We start from the raw sequence: 16,107 nt of genomic DNA, 5'->3' as shown, positions 1-16,107 counted from the left end.
CTCCCCCCGCCACTGGAAAAGTGAATGCAGGGTGAATGAAAGCTTCCGTAGCCATTCAGAACACTATAGGAAGAACCCATGTAGCTTTCACCCCACCCAGAAAACAGCAATTCTGAGATGCACAGAAATAGCTGGAAACAAGGCAGAAGACAGGGGCTACCAGTGTCAACCATGCAGTGGGAGTGACCACAATTTCCAGGGACGTGCTCTACAGAGGACCCCAGCATCTTTTGCCACTGAAGAAACCAACAGCCAGCACAGCCTCTACAGAGCCCCCGCAGATTTCACCAGTCTATAAGCCTCACAGGTGTACACGTTTGTGGATAATACATCTAAATCTGCACCCCACCCCCGCAAAAAAAATAAATAAATAAAAATTAATCAATCTTTCCTGATCTCTCACCCAACCCCTGCCAAAACCTGGGATCCAAATTAACAGGCATCCAGCCCAGGACTCTGCCATGACTAAATGCTAAATGCCACTCTAGACCCCAAGGGTCAACCCCTACCACCGTGTGCATACTTGGCACTAGCCTTTCAGCCATGAAACTGTATACCAATTGTCTGAATTCTGTCACTGGCCTCCACTGTTATATGCACACCCATGGTGACATCTTGCAGCCATAGAAATGCACAGAGACTGATAAGACCCCTACAACAGCTTGTGAGCCTGAATTCAGCCCTATCTCCAATCATTGGTCTCACCACTGGATTCACATGCGCTAGCCACTCCAGCTGTGCACCTGCATGAACCCTCCTAAAGCTATCAGATTTCTCAGCAAAGACATTGCAGGCCAGGTGAGTGTAATGATATAAAGTGCTAAAAGACAAAATAATGCCAATCAAGAATACTTTACTCAGCAAATTTACCCTTCAGAAATGAAAATGATATAAAGACCTTCCTAAACACACAAAAATTAAGGGATTTCATACCACTAGACCTGCCTTACAAGAAATGCTGAAGGGAGTTCTTCAAGCTGAAATGAAAGGATGGTAATTAGTACTATAAAAACATTTAAAAATATACAACACATTGGTAAAGCTAAGTATATAGTCTGATTCAGAATAGGAAATATAGTGAAATATAATGGCATGTTAATCACATAACTCTAGTATGAAGATTAAAGGACAAAGGTATTTAAAAGAGCAATAACTACAAAAAGTTGTTAATAAATACACAATATAAAAGATGTAATTTTTGACATCAAAAACAAAATGTAGGGGGATGTAAAAGGGCAGCGTTTTTGTGTGATCAAAGTTAAGATGTTATCAGATGAAAGTGAACTTTTATATCTCTAAGAGGTTTCAAGTAAGCCTTGGGATTACCAAAAAACAAGATAAAGAGAAGGGAGTCAAAGTATACCACTAAAGAAAATCATCAATTCACAAAGGAAGACAGCAAGAGGGGAAGAAACAAAGGAATCGCAGATCAGCAAGAAAACAATGAACAAGATGGAAAGAAAAAATAAGTCTTTACAAAAGGCACAGCATGCTGAATAGCTTAAAAAATAAAAACAACCAACAACAAAAACAAAAACCAAGACTCAACTATAGAAGACTCACTTTAGCTTCAAGGACACACACACACACACACACACACACACACACACACACACACACCAGTAGAGCACCTAAATATATCCCCCACTTTCAACAATGGGTAAATCATCCAGACAGCAAATCAACAAAATGTTTGATTTGAACCATATTTTAGACTAAATAGATGTAACAGATCTATATAGAGTTTCCATCCAAAAGAGGCAGAATAGATATTCTTCTCAAGTACACATAGAACATTTTCAAGGAGAGATTATATGTTAGGTAACAAAACGAGTCTTAACAAATTTAAGAATGAAATCATACGAAGTTTTCTTTTCTGACCACAATGGTATGAAACTGGAAATAACAAAAGGAACTCTGGAAAATTCACAATGTGTAAAATATGAGAAAATTAAACACACTCTTGAATAAACAATGAGTTAAAGAGGAAATCAAATGGGAAACCTTATCTTACAAAATATCTTACAACAAACAAAAGAATATCTTACAACAAAAATGGAAACACAACAAAACTTATGAGATGCACCTGAAGCAGTTAACAAGGAATTCCATAGCAATAAATACCTATATTTAAAAAAAAAGATCTCAAAGAAACATAATTTTAAACCTTAAAGAACTAAAATAATAACTAAACCCAAAGCTTGCAGAAGAAAATAAAAACCAAAAAGAAATAAATCAAATAGAGAATAAAAAATGGAAAAGATGATAATAAGAGGTATGTTTTGAAAAGTTAAACAAAAATTGACAAACCTGCAACAGGAATTACCAAGAAAAAATAAGTGGAGTACTCCCATACATAAAATCAGAAATGAGAGAAGTTAAACTAATACCAGAGAAATGTAAAAGAGCATAACAGACTACTATGAATTATTATACTAACAAACAGGATAGCCTAGAAGAAATGCACAAACTTCTAGAACCACGCAAGTTACCACATTTCAATTAAGAAAAAAAAATAGAAAATTGAACAAACCAATAAACAAGAAATTGAACCAGCAATAAAAAATTTCCGAACAAAGAAAAGCTCAGGACCAAATGGCTTCACTGTGAATTCTAAACACTTAAAATAGAATTAATGCCAGTCTTCCTCAAAACCTTCCAGAAAACTGAAGTCAGAACACTTTCAAAATAATTTATGAGGCTAGTATTACCCTAATACCAAAATCAGATAAAGGCACTACAAGAGAATAAAACTATAAACCAATATCCCAACACAGATACAAAAATTCTCAACAAAATAGCAAAACAAATTCACCAGCACATTAAAAAGGTCATATGCCATGATCAAATGGCATCTATCCCTGGGATGCAAGAATAGTTCCTCATACACTAATCAATAAATGTGATATACTACATTAATAGAATGAAAGACAAAAATCATAAGATTATCTCAATAGATATAGGAAAAGAAGTTGGCGACATTCAACACCCTGTCCTGATAAAAACTCTCAACAAACTGGGTATAGAATAAACATATCTCAACATAATAAAACCATGTATGACAAGACAACAACTAACATCATACTCAATGATGATAGGTTGAAGGCTTTCCCTCTGAGATTAGGAACAAGACAAAGATGCCCACTCTCACCACTTTCATTCAATATAGTACTGTTAGTCCTAGCCAGAGCAATTAGGCAAGAAAAAGAAATAAGAGGCATCCAAATCAGACAGGAAAAATTTACATTGTATGTTTTTGATGACATGATCTTTTATATAGATAATACTAAAGACTCCACCAGAAAAACTGTTAGAATAATGAACTCAGTACAGCTTTAGGTAAAAAATCAACATACAAAAATTACTTGTGTATCTATATACCAACAATAACTGTCTGAAAAATATATTTATCTTAGTTACTGTCTATTGATAAAATCCCATCTACCAAAGTATCAAAAACAATGAAATAATGAAATACTTAGGAATAAATTTACCCCAGGTGAAAGATCTCTACTCTAAAAACTATAAGACACTGATGAAAGAAATAGAAGAAAACAAAAATTAGAAGTATATTCTGTGCTCATGGATCAGAACTGTTATTATTTTCTTAAAAACCCATATCACCCCAAACAGTCTATAGATTTAATGCAATCTCTATCAAAATTCCAATGGCACTTTTCACGGAAATTCATATGAAACCACCAAAGACCTGAATAGCTAAAGCAATCTTAATAACAAAGTTGAAGACATCACACTTCCTGATTTCAAATTATATTACAAAACTATAGTAATCAAAATAGTATGGTATAGGAAAAAAAGAGAAACAAAAACCTATGGAACAGAATCAAGAGCCCAAAAATAAACCCATGCATATATGGTCAATTAACAGTGGACGAGGGAGCCAAGAATACTCAGTGGGGAAAGGGTAGTCTCTTCATTAAATGGTATCAGGAAGACTGGAATTTCACATGCAAGAAATGAAATTGGACCCTTATCTTACAATTCTCACACAAATTAACCCAAAATGGATCAAGGACTTGAGCATAACACTAAAACCATAAAACTCCTAGAAGAAGATATAGGAAAAAAACTCCAACACCAGTTTTGGCAATAATTTTTTGGATAGGATACCAAAAGTACAATCAACAGAAGCAAAAATCAACAATTGGAATAACATCAAACTAAAAAGTATCTGCATAGCAAAATAAACAATCAACAAAATGAAAAGGCAACCTTTTGGAATGGAAAACATTTTCAAACCATATATCTGATTAGAGGTTAACATCCAAAATATATATAAAAAAAACCTCCTACAACTGACGGGCACCTGGGTGGCTCAGTCAATTAAGTAATTGTCTGCCTTCAGCTCAGATCATGATCCTGGAGTCTGGGAATTGAGCCCTGTGTTGGGCTCCCTGCCCAGTGAGGAGTCTGCTTCTCCCTCTCCCTATGCCCTTCCCCCTGTTCATGCTTTCTCTCTCTCTCTCTCTCTCTCAAATAATATCTTTAAAAAAATCACTCATACAACTGAATAACAAAGAAAAAAATCACATTAAAAAAATGGGCAAAGGATCTGAATAGACATTTTTCCAAAGAAGACAGACAGATGACCAATGGTTACATGAAAAGGAACTCATCATCACTAATCATCAGGGAAATGCAAATCAAAACCATGATGAGGTATCACCTCACACCCTTTAGAATGGTTATCACCAAAAAGACACGAGAGAAGCGTTTGCAAGGATGTGAAGAAAAGGGAATCCTGTCTGCTGTTAGTTGGGATGGAAATTGGTACAGCCACTTTGGAAAAGTATGTAGGTTCCTAAAAATTAAAACTGGAACTACCATATGATCCACCAATTTCACTTCTAGGTATATATCCAAAGGAAATGAAATTACTCTCTTGAAAACATATCTGTACCCCCATGTTCTTTGAAGCATTATTCACAATAACCAAGACATTCATCGATGGATGAATGATAGAGAAATTATAGGATAAATAGGTAATAGAGTGTTCTTCAGTGTCCAAAAGTGGGAAATCCTCACCTGCAGCAAAATGGATGGAATTTGAGGACATTATGCTATATGAAATAAGTCAGACAGAGAAAAACAAATACTGTATGATCTTTCATGTGGATTCTTAAAACTCCAAACTCATAGAAATGGAGAATAGAATGTTGGTGGCCAGAAGCTAAGGGGTGGGGAATTAGGGAGATATTGCTCAAAGGATGCAAACTTCTAGTTATAAGATTGATTGGTTCTAGGCATTAAAGGCACAAGAATGGTGACTATAGTCAATAATACTGTATTGAATACTTAAAAGTTGCTATGAGAGTTTAATATTCTTACTGTAATAACAAAATGATAATTAGGTGAAGGATGTTAACTAACCTCACTGTAGCAAACATTTCACAATATACACATGTATCAAATCATTACTTTGTACAACTTAAAATTACATAATATGTCAACTATATCTCAAAGCTGGAAAAAAAAAGAAAAAAAAACATTATCAAGTATTTGCTGATTTCTCCGTCCTGCTTTCTTTAACTGTGATACACAATCATTACTGGCAGCAAAGAGTTAGAAAAGATTAGGGCAAGCATCTGTGCTTGCTAAACCCAACGTAAAATAATCAAAATCAGACTGAGTCCAATGCCTCCTTACCCAGGTTTGTTTTGTTTTGTTTTGTTTTGTTTTTTGTTTGCTTTTCACTGCAGCACTTTATTTTCCTCACACAGTGATGAGTTCCTGGGGCCTAATGTTTTCACATGACAGTAGAAAACCAAAATTGGTTGTCCTCTCTTAAAGAATTAAGAATTGCATACAAAAATGTTACATAAATTAAAAGAAAGAATACATTTACTGTTGTAAATGCAAACTGTTTTCCAACTCAAGACAATTAACAACCCATGCTGTTCTGGCAGAAAAACATAGGGTAATATGATCCAGCCATTGCACTACTGGGTGTTTACCTTGAAGATACAGACGTAGTGAAGAGAAGGGCCATATGCACCCCAATGTTCATTGCTAGCAGCATTGTCCACAATAGCTAAATCATGGAAGGAGCCAAGATGCCCTTCAACAGATGACTGGATTAAGAAGCTGTGGTCCATATATACAATGGAATATTACTCGGCTATCAGAAAGAACGAATTCTCAACATTTGCTGCAACATGGACGGCACTGGAGGAGATAATGCTAAGTGAAATAAGTAAAGCAGAGAAAGACAATTATCATATGAATTCTCTCATCTGTGGAACATAAAAACTAGGATGATCGGTAGGGGAAGAAAGGGATAAAGAAAGGGGGGGTAATCAGAAGGGGGAATGAGACATGAGAGACTATGGCCTATGAGAAACAAACTGAGGGCCTCAGAGGGGAGGGGGGTGGGAGATTGGGATAGACCGGTGATGGGTAGTAAGGAGGGCACGTATTGCATGGTGCACTGGGTATTATATGCAACTAATGAAGCATCAAACTTTACATTGGAATCCGGGGATGTACTGTATGGTGACTAACATAATATAATAAAATATCATTAAAAAAAAAAGAAAAAAGAAAAACATAGGGTAAGAAAAGAAAGTGGGTCCTAAGGCTCAGACCTTCTCCTCCCTGTCAGACTGGCAAGACAGAAATGACAACTCGTTCAGGACTCTTGCCAGCCTCTAGAGAAATCCTGGAATAGGTAACTCTTACACATTAATACCCTGCACAGATCAAGAACCTCATGGTCTTGTAGATTCTCAAACTAATAGATTTCTCTTCCATAACCATGTTCTCAACCCCAGCCGCAAAGTGACTTAGCAGCATGCACTAAGGATTTAAATCTAAGATACGTACAGAATATTAAACATATAACAAGGGAAGAGTTAACTTGGATACGAGTTCAAGATTGGCAACAAGTTCTACAATCCAGTGCTGATATCAAATATAATCTTGAAAGACAAATTTCTTTTCAAAGGCTTATTCCAGTTTCATGATCGAGCATGAGGCGTATACATTTGCCAGGGCAAATTTATACTTTGGAATTCACTCATGGAGCAAATGCTACACATCTGCTTGCAGTCCATTTAGAAGCATTTTTGATGACAATGGAGGGGTCCAACTCATCATATGTCTGCTTGCTGATCCACATTTGCTGAAAGGTGAACAATGAGGCCAGGATAGAGCCCCCAATGTACATGGAGTACTTGTATTCAGGAGGAGTGATAATCTTGATCTTCATCGTGCTGGGTTCCAGAGCTATGATCTGCTGCATCCTGTCCCCAATGCTGGGGTACATGCTGACCCCAGACAGCACTGTGTTAGCATAGAAGTCCTTCCAGATATCAACCTCACACTTCATGATGGAGTTGGTCTCATGTATACCATAGGATTCCATACCCAGGAAGGAAGGCTGGAAGAGTACCTTAGGCCAGCAGAACGGCTCATTGCCAATGGTGGTTACCTGACCATCAGGCAGATCATAGCTCTTCTCCAGGGAAGATGAGGACACTGCGGTGGCCATCTCCTGCTTGAAATCCATGGTGACATAGCAGAACTTCTCCTTGATGTCTCTTATAATTTCTTATTCAGGGGTGGTGGGCTGTGGTGTGGTGAAGCTGTAGCCACACTGTGTGAGGATCTTCATGAGGTGATCCGTCAGTTCCAGGGCCAGCCAGGTCTAGATGCAGGGTGGTGTGGGGCAGGGCATACCCTCCTAGGTGGGCATAGTTTGGGTGACCCCATCCTCAGAGTCCATGATAATACCAGTGGTGCAGCCAGAACATACAGGGACAGCACAGCCTGGATGGCCACATACATGGCTGGGGTGCTGAAAGTCTCAAACATGATGTGAGTCATCTTCTCACAGTTGGCCTTGAGGTTCTGGGGGGCCTCGGTCAGCAGGACCAGGTGCTCCTTAGGGGTCATGCACAGCTCGTTATAGAAGGTATGGTGCCGTATCTTCTTCATGTCATCCCAATTGTTGACAATGCCATGTTAAATGGGGTAATTGAGGGCCAGGATGCCCCACTTGCTCTGAGCCTCATCACCCACGTAGTAGTCCTTCTGGCCCATATGCACCATAACACCCTGGTTTCAGGGTTGCCTTACAATGGATGGAAACACAGCTCATGGGACATCATCTCCAGCAGAGCCTGCCTTGCACGTGCCAGACCCATTGCTGATGACGAGCACAGCGATCTCTTCCATTGTGGAGGTGGAGGCAGTGGATGCAGAGAACAAGCAGCAGGAGAATGTGGAGTGCATGCTGGCTGCAGCGAGTGAGAACTTCCAAGTTTCTTTTAATGGGAATCATGGACACTTAGTCTACTGTCACTGTTGCTAAGAATACCACTGAGAGAAAAAACAGGCTGGCGCCCTCCTTTAAATGTTTTCATGTTCACTACGTCTTCTTTTATCAAACAAGATCCTTCACCTTAATTCTTTTCCCAAAGTTGAGATTATAAAATCTCTGTCCTGTTAAGAGCGTCCTTTGTGGGGCGCCTGGGTGGCACAGCGGTTAAGCGTCTGCCTTCGGCTCAGGGCGTGATCCCGGCGTTGTGGGATCGAGCCACATCAGGCTCTTCTGCTATGAGCCTGCTTCTTCCTCTCCCACTCTCCTTGCTTATGTTCCCTCTCTCGCTGGCTGTCTCTATCTCTGTCAGATAAATAAATAAAATCTTTAAAAAAAAAAAAAAAAGAGCGTCCTTTGTGTACAAGTGATGTTGCTCCTTTAAAGGTCAATAGTAAGTAGGAGAATCCCCACAATGAACTCCATGATATGCTGTTTGTGCAGTTGGTTCTCTGGGAGTTCTCCTTCTGTTTCATTCTTGTCCTTCGTCTTCATGACTACAAGATGCCTTCACAGGTATGTCCTTAAATTGATGTAAATTGTTTACTGTATTGGTTTTCTACTGCCATCGTAATATATTACCTTAAATTTAGCAGCTTAAACAACACAAATTTTGTATTTTACATTTCTGTAGATCAAAAGTTCCACACAGATTTCAGGGTGTCAACAGGGCTGTGTTCTGCCCTGATTGCTCTAGGAGATAATCTGTTTCTGCCTTTTCTAGCTTCTAGAGGTCTGTGCATCCTTTGGGTTGTGCTCTCCTTCCATCATCTGCAAAGCCAGCACCATTTCAATTCTTGGACCCTTCTTCATCGTCACATCTGTCTCTAAGTTTAGCCACAAGAGGTTCTTACTTTTAAGGATTCATGTGATTAGATTTGGTCAACTGGATAATCCAGGGTAATTTCCTATCTCAAAATGCATATCCCTAATCACATCTGCAAAGACCCTTTGACTCTTTGCCATGTAAGGTAATAATATGTGTATCCCAGGGATTGTGTTTGGACATTTTAGGGGTTTATTATTCTGCCTACCACATTCAACATGACATTTCCCAAATATGGGAATGTACTGCATGAGATGTTAAGCAATATAAAAGCAGATGCAGAATTCCACACATACCATAAAAGTTAATAATATTCAACTTATGTATTTATTGATAATGTCACAAATTTCTATATACCAGCATAACAAATTTCCTTCTGATCAATATGTACTCAATATAACAATTATTTGATTTAAAACATTAAAATTTTATAAGAAAGGCAAATTTAGTGTTCTAAAAATGGATTATTTGGAAACACATTTATATCCTCATCTTAGAAATCGTTAGAATGAATGAAGATGTAAATTATAATAAAATGATCAAAGGGAAGGCTGGTTGCATCTGGCTCTCTGCCTTAGAAGATCTGGGATGCCCTTCTTTCCATTTTCAGGGATAATCAGTCCCTCAGGGACTATCTTATGCTAACTAAAGAGTGGAGACTGAAGGAAAAAAACAGATTGCAATTTTATTAATTAAAGTGAGAAATAAAGTTGTCACAAGCCCTGAAATTCAGAACTTATGTCAGATCAAGCAGCAGATCTTCCTACCGGAGCTTTGCTACATGGAAGTCATTATCAGTAGCCACTTTACTACAGTGACTTTTTTTTTTATTATAATTTTTTTTATTATATTATGTTAGTCACCATACAGTACATCCCTAGTTTTTGATGTAAAGTTCAATGATTCATTAGTTGCATATAACACCCAGTGCACCATGCAACACATGCCCTCCTTACTACTCATCACTAGCCTATCCCATTCCCTCACCCCCCTCCCCTCTGAAGCCCTCAGTTTGTTTCTCAGAGTCCATAGTCTCTCATGCTTCATTCCCCCTTCTGATTACCCCCCCTTTCTTTATCCCTTTCTTCTTATGTTCCATAGATGAGAGAAACCATATAATTGTCTCTCTCTGCTTGACTTATTTCACTTAGCATTATCTCCTCCAGTGCCGTCCATGTTGCCGCAAATGTTGAGAAATCATTCTTTTTGATAGCTGAGTAATATTCCGTTGTATATATGGACCACATCTTTTTAATCCTGTCATCTGTTGAAGGGCATCTTGGCTCCTTCCATGATTTAGCTATTGTGGACAATGCTGCTAGCAATGAACATTGGGGTGCATATGGCCCTTCTCTTCACTACGTCTGTATCTTTGGACAGATACATGCAAAAGAATGAAACTTGACCACTCTATCACAACATACACAAAGATAAACTCCAAATGGATGAAAGACCTCAATGTGAGACAGGAATCCATCAAAATCCTAGAGGAGAGCATAGGCAGCCATCTCTACGACATCGGCCAAAGCAACACCTTTCATGACACATCTCCAAAGGCAAGAGAAACAAAAGATAAAATGAACTTATGGGACTTCATCAAGATAAAAAGTTTCTTCACAGCCAAGGAAACAGTCAAAAAAACTAAGAGACAGCCCACGGAATGGGAGAATATATTTGCAAAGGACACCACAGATAAAGGACTGGTATCCAANTTTTGACACCAGCCACCGCAACCTTTTTCATGACACATCTCCAAAGGCAAGAGAAACAAAAGCAAAAATGAACTTATGGGACTTTATCAGGATAAAAAGCTTCTGCACAGCCAAGGAAACAGTCAAAAAAACTAAGAGACAGCCCACGGAATGGGAGAATATATTTGCAAAGGACACCACAGATAAAGGACTGGTATCCAAGATCTACAAAGAACTTCTCAAACTCAATACACGAGAAACAAATAAACAAATCATAAAATGGGCAGAAGATATGAACAGACACTTTTCCAATGAAGACATACAAATGGCTAACAGACACATGAAAAAATGTTCAAAATCATTAGCCATCAGGGAAATTCAAATCAAAACCACACTGAGATACCACCTTACGCCAGTTAGAATGGCAAAGATAGACAAGGCAAGAAACAACAATTGTTGGAGAGGATGTGGATGAAAGGCTGGTATCCAAGATCTACAAAGAACTTCTCAAACTCAATACACGAGAAACAAACAAATCAAAAAATGGGCAGAAGATATGAACAGACACTTTTCCAATGAAGACATACAAATGGCTAACAGACACATGAAAAAATGTTCAAAATCATTAGCCATCAGGGAAATTCAAATCAAAACCACACTGAGATACCACCTTACGCCAGTTAGAATGGCAAAAATTGACAAGGCAAGAAACAACAATTGTTGGAGAGGATGTGGAGAAAGGGGATCCCTCCTACATTGTTGGTGGAAATGCAAGTTGGTACAGCCACTCTGGAAAACAGTGTGGAGGTCCCTTAAAAAGTTAAAAATTGAGCTACCCTATGATCCAGCCATTGCACTACTTGGGTATTTACTATAGTGACTTAAGAAGTAATTTTCGCAGTGGCATAATGCTCATGTACTATATAAGCAGCTCTTCTTAATTTTACTGTAGGATACCCACCTCGGATTCCCCACACCAACACAGGTGAGTTTAAAATGAGAAAAAAAAAGAGTCTCAAAAATAATTAAAACCATTGGCTCCAAAGTGTCATATATTCCTTCAGTTCAAATTTCATTAAAAGAGAAATATTCAAATGGTCTCACCTATATGTAAGAAGGGGTGAGAAAAATTAGTCCTTCTCTGGGCACAGCATGCTAGAGCCAGCATGAGCAAGGAGAAGCCCAGAAAGAAATACATGAAAATTAATGAAATCCTAGTCTCTCTCTAATCATGCTTGTAACTTAGAGTTTTTCCTTCTCTACTTTTTAATTACCTGTCTTGTTGTCAGTCATATTGAGGAGTTTAAGACCTCTTTGCCCTAACATATCCCACATACACAACCTTGAGGTTTGCACCTTTCAATGCATAGTATCTGAAAATAAAAGAGATGATTAAGGTGAGATTTTAATTTTTCATCTTCTGATTTTTCTGAAGAGCGTATTTACACACACATATCAGTAAGGGACGGCAAAAGGAACTCCCAGATACCTCTGTTATTTAGACTAGTGCTTATTGGTCTAGTAAGAAACTAAGAAATGTTTTTCATTTTGAAATGCTACAGATAGCTTCAGGTTTCATGGTATGCCCTTCTTCCCATCGTTCATCTCAATGCTTTCTTTTTCCCTAAGGGATTTCAGTCTATATCTTTGAAGGCTTTTCTCTGCTCTTCCCCGCTTTGGATTAGTGGTAGTTGAATTATTCTTGCCTTCCTAGACTTTGAGTCTATATCTGTAAAAGATTTTTCATTTAACACTTAACAATTACGGAAATAAATTTCTAAGGCTTATAAAGGGTCCCTTCCCTTTCCTAGACTTTTAAACTTCACAGGGATCAGTTTTTTAAAAATATGTATGTCCAAATCAAAGCAGTTGGAAGTAACAAAGTGTATGATGCTACTATAGGCAGAGACTTTAATGCAGGTCTAAGCAAGCCTCTAATTTTTGCAAAGTACTGTGTTCCTCTGAGATAACAAAAAATGCCCAGTTTTTTTTTTTAATAAAGGCATTTTTCTTAATTAGTTTGTGCACTCTTTTGGAATAAGATCTGGAAATGTGAGAGGCACTGGGGAAATTTATTGTTTATACCTAAGAGAAACTAGAAGAGTGTAAGACACAGAAATGTTTTTATACAATTGTTTTTAATCTAACTTTGGGGAAAATGAGTACACACTTGGGAAACTCAATAGGAGAGTTAAATGTTTCAGATGATGGTGAGCTTTTCTATTTATCATGATTGCTTGGAAGAATAAGTTACTTTGAAGCACATAAAGGCCTCCTTATATCTAATCCTGGATAACTTCTAAAAATAAATGACCATTATTTGTGGTTCAGATGTTCATTCCTAAGCAGTTAAGACTGGATTTGAAAACTTCTATAGTGTTGAAATAAATGAGCAATGTTTTTGAGCTTTTCTTTACTGTCTTTTTCTCCATGACCAAGTGTTTTTAGTCTGGAATCTCAGTTGATGCTCATTATCCTCCCAGAAATAATCTTATCTTCGTTTCTAGTGTCCAGCTTTCTATACATTCTATTTCTTCAGTATTACCTAAGGTCGTCTACAAACTAGGTAGAAAGGTTGAAGAAGCATGAATCAAATAATAAAAGTTATGGTGTTAGAGGAAATGAGATGATTTTGCACTTCCTGAAATCTAAAAGCAGTTTATAGCTTTTTCTATTGTAGCAGCCTGAATTTGATCACTTAATTACAATGCAGTGTTCTTACAAAAGGCCCATTAACCAAAAAGAGAAAAACCAAGAGAGTTTGAGTACTGTTTATTAAAAACTTTAAAAGGATAATTAAAATTAATGAATCACCATAAATCATTCTAACTCCCGAATTCTCTCAGACCCTTTTCTTGACTTATAAACAGAGCGGCATCTCCCCGCGCGGGCGCATACAGGCACGTGCGCGCGCGCACACACACACACACAAACATATCCTTGTTTCCAAAGAGATTTTCCTCTTCCCTTCAGGTTTTCTATTTACATTCTCACATTTAACTTGTCAAATCAAATGGATTAGAATTAGATTGTAAATGAGACTTCTTGATTTTCTGCTTAAAGATGAACATGGGTTTAAAGCATGTTCACTGTTTTAGCACATTATATAATAAATTTGGTTTAAAAACTAAATTCATGCATATTCTCTAAATAAACTTTTTAGACTAAGAAAAAAATGTTTTCTTCTTCCTATAATAAAATTTTAATTTTTCAATACATTTCAATTTACCTTCTTCAACTTAGTTTGTACAATGAAGAATGGGACCGCACATATTCGGAAAACATCGATAATAATTTGTAACTTCCTTTGGAGGCAGAGATCTAATGAAGCAGGAAACAAAACGATAAATTATCTGATCCACACTCTTCAACAATATAACCATTCACACCTGGAATTTTTATTGACACTTTTCATTAAAAAAATATTTATTTATAATGAACTCAGAAAACTGAGACTGATATTCCAAAGAATTAAGTATTTCCATCCTACAGTTGAACAGTAATAGAAATGTTTGCATCTGTAACTTCAAGTAGTTTAAAATATTTTATAATTAACATGACTATGAAATATTTAGAATATTTCATAGTTTAACATTTTATATAAGTGTTGTCTACTCAAAGACTGAAAATGATAGTAGTGATTGCTACTTCATATCTACTACTGTAAAAAGGGACTTTTTTTTTTTAATTTACAGAAAGTATACTAAAACAGATGGCAACATTTTAGTGTTAAACAGTACCTCACTAAACCAGCATCTTCATTGTTAACATAATAACACAATGGCCCAGAGAATTTAAGGATTTCACCAAAATCATAAAACTTGATTACATCTCAAGTCTCTTACTTCTGACCAAGGTTGAAAGCATTCAGCTGCTCAGCTTTAATACCCACTGGGAAACTGGAAATAACATTTGTATCCCTTTTATTATATTTTCTCATACTTTCCACAAGTTAAGCAAACTGTACGTTGATATTCAACCATTTCTCAGAGATGCTCTAGTTTATAAACAACATTATCACCTGTGAGGTGATGTCAAAGATGTGTGCTACCTCTTCTACCCTCTGAGGAATAAATAAACTACGACAATAGAAAAGACAGAAAGAAAGACAGAAAGACAAAAGGAAGGAAGGAAGGAAGGAAGGAAGGAAGGAAGGAAGGAAGGAAGAAAGAAAGAAAGAAAGAAAGAAAGAAAGAAAGAAAGAAAGAAAGAAAGAAAAAGAAAGAAAGAAAAAGAAAATTTGAATGGCAAAGCCATAATCCTAAAAATTATCCTGCTCATCTTTCCTACTGCAAAGAGTGCCTTCACAAAGATAAAGATCCATGTCTATTAAAGTAATATTATTTTAGGGAAAAAAATATTCTAACTCCTGGTTAATACCTGTCTTTCCCCCTGAAATAGTATATAATAAAACAGGAAGTTTGGACAGACTCCCCGCATTTGGCGTAAGATGATTTAACCAGAGTTTATCATTTTAATCAAAATAAAAAATTAGCTCTTTATCTATAATCTACCATATACTCAGTGCTTACTAAGTGGTAGTAGACATTTTTCCAAGAACTTTTTTTGTATCAGCTTGTTATATCTTCCTAAATAACCTTATTAAGTCAAACTATTATTGTTTCTACTTTATAAATGAGAGGAAACTGAGACACAATTAGCTGAATCTCATGTACCACAGAGTAGCAACTCTCTAGGACACTGCTTAAACTCCCTGATTCTTTGTTGAACAGATTAATTATATAATCTGACACCAATTACACAGATTAAGCCCCCATTAACAATGCTCAAAATAATAAATGTGCTATAAATGCTTATTGATTGCTATTGCTTGAGGAACAATACACATTTTCCTTCTTAAAATACTAAAGAAATGAAAGGTTATATCTAGTGTATTCAGCCTAGCTAATTCTTTTTTAAGACATTTCAACTTTTGAAGAAGGCACATAGAAAGATCGAGTTTCTACATCTATATAGATATTTTCATATAGATATATATACTATATACAGATCTTTTCATACACACACTACAAAGATAAAAGGAGGCAGATAGAGAGAACAGAGAGAGAGAGAGAGACATCCAGATCCCAAATAGTTAATCTGCACTAGAAGCACACCATTACATTAGGAACAATGTGCAATACTGTACTCTCTTTTCCTCTATGTCTGAAACATCTTTTACTATCGGATAAAAGATTGATTTGGCTGGAGTTAGACAAACCCAGGTGGCTCCCTGATGCTTATCGTGTGCA

The 16,107-nt window shown here is 36.8% G+C and overlaps 1 pseudogene; it reads right to left on the bottom strand.

Moving 5' to 3' along the window:
• Positions 1-7,073: 7,073 nt before the first annotated feature.
• LOC100477209 lies at positions 7,074-10,914 on the bottom strand (annotated as a pseudogene).
• Between the last annotated feature and the right edge of the window lie 5,193 nt (positions 10,915-16,107).

Source organism: Ailuropoda melanoleuca, chromosome 11, assembly GCF_002007445.2.
Source record: "Ailuropoda melanoleuca isolate Jingjing chromosome 11, ASM200744v2, whole genome shotgun sequence".
Taxonomy (NCBI): domain Eukaryota; kingdom Metazoa; phylum Chordata; class Mammalia; order Carnivora; family Ursidae; genus Ailuropoda; species Ailuropoda melanoleuca.
The sequence above is the reverse complement of the archived record's forward strand: the minus strand, read 5'-3'. Positions and strand labels throughout refer to the sequence as shown.